Source organism: Anas platyrhynchos, chromosome 6 (assembly GCF_047663525.1).
Source record: "Anas platyrhynchos isolate ZD024472 breed Pekin duck chromosome 6, IASCAAS_PekinDuck_T2T, whole genome shotgun sequence".
Lineage (NCBI taxonomy): Eukaryota > Metazoa > Chordata > Aves > Anseriformes > Anatidae > Anas > Anas platyrhynchos.
Genome location: NC_092592.1, coordinates 15,813,548 through 15,822,156, shown reverse-complemented (window position 1 = coordinate 15,822,156; position 8,609 = coordinate 15,813,548). Strand labels below are relative to the sequence as shown.

The following is an 8,609-nucleotide window of genomic DNA, read 5'->3' as shown; positions in this document are numbered from 1 at the left end:
ACCACGTTCCTCGGCCAGCGGATGAGGGATGGGGTAAGGGAAGCAGCACGCTCAGCCTCGGCCGGACCTCGCAGTGCTGCATTATTTCTCAGGCTGTGTCCCTCATGCCGAAATGGCAGCTGTGGAGCTGGTGTAGGCTGGGAAGGATGCAACCACACTGTTCAACCACCAGCCCCTGTTTGTTTTGCAGAAAGACATGAGGTATGTTTAGAAAAGTGCAGATTTGTCTTTAAAACTCTGGCTCATCTCAAAGATCATGGTATTTCTGGCAAACTACATATATGAACATCTTTAAGGAGATGTCTGCACCGGGTCTACATTTAGATCTCGTTGTAATACCACAGCCATGTATAGCTGCCTGGCAAAAGCCTCCCAGAGAAACACGACAGCACAGAAACGTGCTGCTGTAGCCCTGAAAAAATAGCAACATAGCACTGACACTGTTCAGATGTTTGATTTTATAGAAGATACCTCCAGACATAAATAAAAGCTGCCTTGGTGAGCACGTATACGCACAACAGGGCACTGGCTATGTGACACACCACGTACCGCGGGGAATAAATGGTTGGTGGCATGGGGCATCCCAATGCAGCCTGGGCCTTGGGGCTTTGGGGAGCTGCTCTGGGCCCACACCAGCCAGCTACACCTCAACCAGAAGGAGGCAGGCAGCATTTCTGCAGTGTCTCCACACATCGCTGGATCCTTTCCATCATGTTCTGGGTGCATGGTGGTGTGCCCACGGAGCACCCGGCCTGGCTCGGGCTCCTTTCTCCAGCAGAGTCCTGGTGCCCAGCGCAGGAATAGAGAATAAAGCACAGAGTGCCGTCATGCTACCCTGGGGCTCCGAAATTCCCCATGCCCTTCCCATCCCCTGCGCTTCCAGGCAGGTGTTTCGGGACCCTGGTGTCTGCACACAAGCCCTCAGCAGTCAGCGTGCCAGGTGCAAGGCACAGTGACTGGCTGCAGTGCCTCATACAGCGCCTTCCTCTCCCTGAGCGGTGTGTGTATAGTCAGGAGGCACCAAGCTTCTAGGTCAGCTTCTCTACCTACCCCAGCTAGCGTGACCTACATTTGGAAAGCCTTCTGTGCACATATGTGCCTCATACAGAGCATTCATTACAAACCCACTGACTCTGGTACACTTGCAAATTCTCACGGAGGAAGTCGAAGAAAGAGCGCGTTGTCTGGCTGTCTCTGGGGCACAGTGCCCTTCCCGCCTCCTCTTGCCCTGGGAGCTTCGTGCCACGTGCATTTTCCATCCCAGCCCCTGCAAATGAGGCAGGGCTTTGGCAATTAGTAATGACACTGAAATACAGCCGTTCGAAAGAGCAGCACTCAAACCACACGTACAAGCTAAAAACTCTTTTCCAGTGATGAGTTCAAGATGGATAAAGCCCCTTACATGTTGCAGGGCTCCATACAAGGAAGAATTTGAAGAGTTGACCCTTAACATTTCCTATCTTTCAAGTGCTGTGGTTTACTGTCTAATGGCTTACTGCTGACAACTCTTGATTATCTGGTGTAGCAGAAGGACTGGGATGACCAAGACAAAGTAAAAACAAAGATAATGCAAAGCATATGGCAATTAAATGCTAAGAAAATAAAATCTGAGCATGGTGAAAGGCCGAGATCCCTTAGCAGCACTGACCTGGGCAGGGGTGGTCACTGAGGGCCACATGATGGGAAAGAGCTGCAGTTCATCCAAGGCCTTTTGCAACTCACTTTGGACTCCCTGTGCTCCCAGTGTGATTAATCCACAGCCTGGGTATCTGCCCAAGAATGGCTGGGGGCTGCTTGGCGTTCCTAACAGAGACATAGTCCTTCAGTAAAACGCTCTGCACCGTGTGCCTTGCCAGTGATGGCTCTATGTGAGGGCAGCACAGAACAGCGAGTATTTTGCGCCACTGCCCTCCTCTTCTTTCCATGCTGCAGGCATGTGCAGACCATGCTTGGGCTGGAATTTGCCCAGCTTGTGATGTTTTCCACGCTGCCCAGGCCCTGGGTGGGCAGCACGGGCTGGCTTTTCACACCAATCTGCCTGCAAGTGGAGCTCAGTGCAGGTGGATGTGGGAATCAGCCCCAGATGTTGTAAGGCATCTCCTGCTCCCAGCCAAGCTGCTGGGGGCTTTCAGAGCAGCTTGCTGCTTGCTGGAGGAGGTGCAGAGAGGGGAGCAAATGCCCCAGGCAGTCATTCACGTGTGGTGGTGGCTCAGCATGAGCTCGGCTCCTTGATGGGGCAGGCTGGCTGCAGGGAAGGGCTGCAGGGCCTCAGCACGCTGCTCATTCACGAGTGTTTGAGACTTTCTTACAACTCCTTTCGACCGGCTTTTCTCCAGAGTAACCATCCTCACTCTCTCCCGCTGGCAGTGTGACCCTGGAACAAGCGTATCACAGTTCTGGCATGTTTGGGTCATGCTACCACCGTACAGCAATATTATGTGGCAAGCACAACATATGTTTTGGAAGGGACTTCAGTTTATTTTAGCTGCTCCAAATTTACTTGACCTGTTTAATCCAGCTTTCACACTACATCATCTCAATCACTGGGGCTGCTTTTAGGTCGTGCCCCACACAACATGTGCAGCCAGTTGGCCTTTCATCTGTATGCTTAATTGTCCAAAATGATTTCCATGTGATTAACACAAACCCCCTCATCCGCGACAGGCCAGACTGCGCCGTCCTCCCCGTTGCTTGGCGGGTGTGGGGTCAGGCCCACCGAGGAAGGAATAGCATGAAATTAGTAAACTGGGAGCTTCTCATGGGATGTTATCGGGCAGGGTGTAGGCGATATTGACCCCATCACCTTGGGGAAAAGGCAACATTTGCTGTCGGCATTGCTTGTCCTCGGGAGGGCGGCTCAGCCCCCGCTCCTGCCCTGCCAACAGCAACAACCATCACCCCGGCCCATAGGCCGCTCGCTCGCCAGCTCACTGAATCACGCTGCAGACGTGAGGCGTTTTTTGGGTGCTAAAACTTTACAAGGCTCAGAGTTACAGAATCCGCCCATGTGCCCTGTCTGGAAACTGGCTCCCGCCCCTGCGGAAAAAGCCAGGCGTCCTCAATTAGGCATTCATGGAGAGCGGGGACCAGCCGGGGCCGGAGCCAGGGGCTGCAGAAGTTTCCACATTTGCCAGCACCGGCCTTGCAGACCCGTCTGCTAACTCCATCTTGGGCTTCTCACTAGGCAACCAAAAGTGCTAAAAGGAGAAATTGAGAAGATCACTTTCACACCCGGCTTACTGTGTGCAGGATATTTTTTCCCTGCACTGCAAAACCATTGCACTGTGTCACTCGTCTCCCCTAATGCTTTGATATTAGTGCAGCAAAGTGCTTTCTGCCCCAAAAAGCTATTCAGTGCCTCCAGCTGGCCCAACAATTGGAGTGCTTTGAACAGGGTTAGAGAAATGAGAGCCATCCTGGGTGGGAAGGTCTCTTAGAGCTGTTGAGTGCCACAACCTGAGCCTCAGGTGAGCATGGAGACATCTGAGGATGCACATAGGAGCACAGGGAAGAAAACAAGGCTGTGTCCTTCTAACAAACTTCAGGACAGCACTTCCTAAATAAATGCTTCTCACCAGAAAAATAACTAAATTGCTCAAGCCAATGAATCATTTTCTTAGAATCTGGGGAGCACCAGGGCATTTGCTGGTGCTGCTGGTGGTGTGGGGTAGGGGCTGGTGTGGAGGAACCCAAGAACTATGTTGGGGATGTGGGGAGGGCACAATTCTCTACTGTAAAACAAACAAAAAAAAACCCTGCTTTTCAAAAACCAGGAGTGATGCAAAGCAAGTAATAGAGCTGCAGGCTTGAAACAAAATGGTCGCAGAAGGCCAACAACTGTGAAATACCAGCAGTGAGGGGAGCTGACAGAGGTAAGAGAAAAAGGGGAGGTAGGAAGCATCCAGAAACTTGAAGTTTGCAGTTTCAATTATTTCATGCAGTCATTTGCAAACTAGATCTGTAGATGAAGGAGCCTCTGCTCAGGCTGGTCAACTTTATAATCTAAACATTCATGTCTCATTCCAGTGACTGAGAAGATTTTAAACAGCTGGGGTTTTTAGAAGATTAGTTATAGGGATTTTTTTTTATTTTATTTTATTTTATTATTATTTTATTTTTTTTACCTGGGGAAAAGGGAACAGCTTTGGAGTGAATTAATAGCAGATTTTTTTTTTCCTTGTGTATTCCTGAAAGAGATTGGCAACATGCTAGAGACCAAGCAGTACCTGGGTTAAAAGAAAAGCAGTTTTTAACTCTTAAGAAAACAAGAATACCTGCCAGGAGTGAAAACGAGGTTTATATGCCCATTACTGTAAAGTTAAACACTACCAGCTGTATTGTCTGCCTTTACGAAAAGAACCCAGGTGACAAATTTCCCCTACTTTTCATATTTAGAAAGCCATTTGAAATCTGCCAGGTTTGCTGGTAAGGTGTTGAAGAGAAGATCAGGTTTATGAAGTGTATTAAATTCTCATTAAATAAAAAAAAAAAAAAAGTCTAAGCTATATTTCACATGCACAGTCCTTGAGGGAGCAAATCACACATACCTTAGACTGAACTTCACCTTTCCTGGGACTGTAAAGCCTTATTTGAGCCTCTATTTCTTCTCCCGTTGCACTAAATTCCTGCGAGGAGGCACACGGGGCTCAACATAGGAAGGAAATAGGGGGAGAAAAAGTTCACTTTCTTCTCTTGGCTACACTAATCTCACAAAAGCCTCCAGATGTAACTCCTTTTGTCTGAATATTTCTGTGTGCTTCAGACTGACATTTCCTCTCCTAGCAGAGAGATGGGCAGAGATATTTACAGCAGAAAAGATAAATTACGAAGTGTTTCTCAGTCCAGCTCTGCAGTTACTCGCACGTCCCATGCTTTCTCCAGAGCTGAATGCATTTTCTGTCATAAGGGAGTGCCTCAGGATGCCAAGCAGCTTGAGGGGATGTCTGGGTGTGGGCTTGTACCCCTGGGTTCAAGAACACCATTGAAGATCTGTGGATGGGGAAACGTGGGTACAGGCTAACCAACTTCCATGGCCATTTGGGATCTCCCTGGCTGGGCAGCATGGCTGAAGGCCATCATTGAAGCCCAACATCACTTGGCTGCCTCCCACCCCATTTGTGGCGAGGCACGTGGCTCAGCCAAGGCCATCAGTCCACACAAAGCCCTCTTCCCTCGCAGGGTTGGTGAATACATCATGCTTGTGGTGGCCTCAGGCTTTGCCTGCTCCCAGTCCTTAGCTGAATGGGAGCTGCAGGAGGGCTGGGGGCCAGTGCTTGGTATTTCCACACGCTTGTTTTTAAAGCCTACAACCTCATCCTTACGAGCTCCATTTACTGTACCTTTAGGACGCTATGAGGTGGGCAAACACCTCTTAGAAATTTTACTTGACTCCGTAAATTCCTCTGTGCCCCCAGCGAGCCATATGGTGAGGCTAAGTGAGGGCTGAACCCTGTCCCACCACTGGGAGAGCAAGAGCAGGTGGTGTGTCCTAGCAAGCAGGAATGCGGTGTGTGGATGTGCTTAAAATAACTTTAAACATAGCTAATTAGGACAAGCTTTTCAAGCAAAAATATCTGCAATGAATTTAATAATAATAATAAAAAAAATAGCTATAGGTGCACAGTATTCAGTTGTACAATACAAATTACAGTGATGTTGCAATTAGCATACTGCCCATTAACCCAAGCGAGCATGAGTATGGGTGAGTTGCAGGGTTTTCTTCCAGAGCACGAGTGCTGGGGAACTGAGGGGTATTTCCCCAGGAACAGCTGTCCAAGCTTGTCCCAACAGCTGGACTAACAGATGCCAACCAAGTTTTCCCTTATATACAGGACTGACAGTATGTTTTAACTCATATATATCACAAAACAGTCCTTTCAAACCAGCCCAACAATCCAGCCTGCACCCATTCTGGTATCCCTTTTCCTACGATAGCTTACTCACAGAAAAGATATTAAAAACAGGCAATGAGATGTCTGTTGGCGTGGTCTCTGCTTCTGTGCTTTGGGACTTCCTGAGCCAGGGCTGCACTTCATGGTTAATAATCCTTTCAGGATATATATATTTTTAATGTGGTTTTCTAATTGTTTTTTTGATCTCATTTATTCTTTTCACAGCTAGAATATCCCATGGCTATGAATTTCAGTCTGCTGTGTAATGTTTTTGTTTGTTTGTTTCAATTCTGTTATCTCAGATACTTTCATCCAAATTTCTCTGATTCTGGTAGGAAAGCACTGTAGAAGCAATGAGTGTTTCCTCCCTTCTTCATGTCATTTATTATGTTATAGGCCACAATCACATCCGCCCTCAGTGATCTCTTTTCCAGGAGGAGGAGGCCCATTGCACAGAGCCTCTTTACTTAGGGAAACTACCCCCTTTCCTTTCAGTGGTCCTGATTTTTTTGAGTACTGCTTTGCCCTTTTGGAGTTTGGAGATGCAAAACTTATGAGTAATGGAGTGATAAGGGTCATATAATGATGTTTTCTCTTTGGTTTGGTGTCCCAAATTCCACATCTCCTATTTGAATTTTATTTTAACTATTATGGTCAGTCAGTTAAATAATCCAAAACAACTTATTCCTGACTGTTACTAGCAAATGAAAACCTGTAATCGAATATGCACCCTTTGGAGCATCTTTCCAATTGCGCATTGTTTGTATTTATTACCATCAAATTGCGTCTGCCAGCTTTTCAGCCCATAACTCAGGATCACAGGCTGTCAGCAGCTACTTGTCTTTGGTTTTGCTCTTACCACCCTGAGGCGGTGAGTATCACTGGTTGCTGGTCACCTGCCTGCGGAAGACTCATTTAATGAAATTGTTTAGTTTCCTTTAAATCCTGAAGGGTGTTGGTGTGAGTGAGTACTGGTTGTCTTTACTTAACTTTACTTCATTTTTACCTCAATTTAATTAAAGCAATGCAATCTCATGGAGTAGCCAAACTGCCAAAGAAATACATCCACACCTTAGACCAAAGAGCTGGGCAGGGCATTATGTGATCCACACAATCAAAGTGCATTTAAGGTTTGTCCAACTTCAAATTTTTCACATTCAGAGACATTAGCAGGGTGTGTTGGAGAACAGTTTGAATTGGTTCTTTAAAATGTGTGCTCTCCGAGTTTCTTTCCCGGAAAGCTTAACTTTTGCATATTTCCTTGATGAAATTTCTACATCTGCTTAAGACTTAATTGTGTTGAGATTTCAGTGATCGGGAAGTTAAAATGAGAGCTACATGTTTTTCCCAGAGCCAGACTGAACTGTCCTTCACCTCCCGGCTGCCCGTGAGGCTTCCTGCTGGCGACACCGATGTCCTTGCCCTCCCGCACAAGCCTGTTTATTTCCACAGCAGCTGGCTGGGCGCTGCGTGCCCCGTGCCTGTGCCTGTGCCCCAGCACAGCTGTAGCCCCACAGCAATCAGGGACAGAGCCAATAAAGCGGGCAGAGGGAACCCAGGCCTGGTTTGGAGGGTGCCTGAGGGTCATGGGTTTCTGAGTAGCTGTGTGGAGGTACTCTGAGAAAGTATCCATTTGTTTTTTGTTTTTTGTTTTTTTTTTTTTTCTTGTATGTTTTAAATCTGGTGATTTTTATCTATTTATTGTTGCTTTATTTGGAGATAGTAAGCTTTGGGACCTCGTTTTCTGTTATTCCTGTGGTGTTTTCCTACACTTTCAATTTTCACCTCAGTTTTGCTGGCTGAAATCAAATAGGGCATACATGTATCTGGCTCCTTAGGAGTCCATTGAGTTGTATCTTCACCTTATATTGTGAAAGTATAAGGAAACCTTATAAGAAGTTGGCTGGAAGTCAGTTTCTGATGCCTGCTGTTTAGTTGTGTTCAGAAGTTGTGTATGAGCAAGCTTTTTTGTGGTATTTCTAATTTCTGTTCTCAATTGCTGAAAGGCTAGCACAAAAAACGTGAAGTAAAATTACTGGCTTTCACCCCGCTCCACTTAAAATATCCACAAAGTTTTGACTAAGTTTTGCCTTCCCTCTTCTCTTGTCATGGGTTTTGATAGCGTAGCTGGTTCTGCAGGCTCCATTTTTGGCTTTTTTTGGTAAGATGGTTGTGGCATTTTAATTTAGTTCAGTTGTGGAAGAGGCACAAAGCCACCAAAGGCTGCTGGGGGCCGCTGGCCCTGAGGCCTCCTCAGCAGGTCCCGGTGGCACCATGACCGGCCGGGGGGCTGATGGCGCTGTGCTCTCTTGCAGCGCAGCGTTGGCTGCCTCTGCGCCACCCCGACTGCTGCTCGAGCTCCTCGTGGACATGATTGCCTCAGTCCCAGCCCTGGAAGGAGTCCCGGTGAACGCTGACTAAGGTAGGTGCCTCGCTATATGTTCGGTTGCTAAAAATGTCTCCAGAAGGTTGTAAAAGTATCGTGAAAGGTGTTTGGGGCTTGAAGGAGGTTTTGCAGTTGTGGTGGGTTGTACTGAGGCCGGTGTTCTTGTTTGCTGTCTGACGTGGTTTTGAGATGTGGATTGCAGGGATGGGCAATGGTGTTACTTTCAGTACAACAGGAGGGATCAGCCAGCAGGTGTGGGCCCAACATTTGGTGTTATTGAGATGGGGGCTTGCAAATGGCCTGGCTCCCTTAGTTTGTGAGGTGAATGCTAG

At 47.4% G+C, this 8,609-nt stretch overlaps 1 long non-coding RNA gene across 2 annotated transcripts in view; it reads left to right on the top strand.

Annotated features, from left to right (window-relative positions):
* Positions 1-7,365: 7,365 nt before the first annotated feature.
* Positions 7,366-8,609, top strand: part of LOC119717305 (uncharacterized) — a 95,527-nt gene continuing 94,283 nt past the window's right edge. The window contains exons 1-2 of one of the 2 annotated variants that reach the window (XR_005266591.2): positions 7,366-7,503; positions 8,207-8,313. This is a non-coding gene — a long non-coding RNA (uncharacterized lncRNA). The remainder of the gene's footprint in view (positions 7,504-8,206; positions 8,314-8,609) is intronic. The other variant, XR_005266592.2, reaches the window with a different exon arrangement.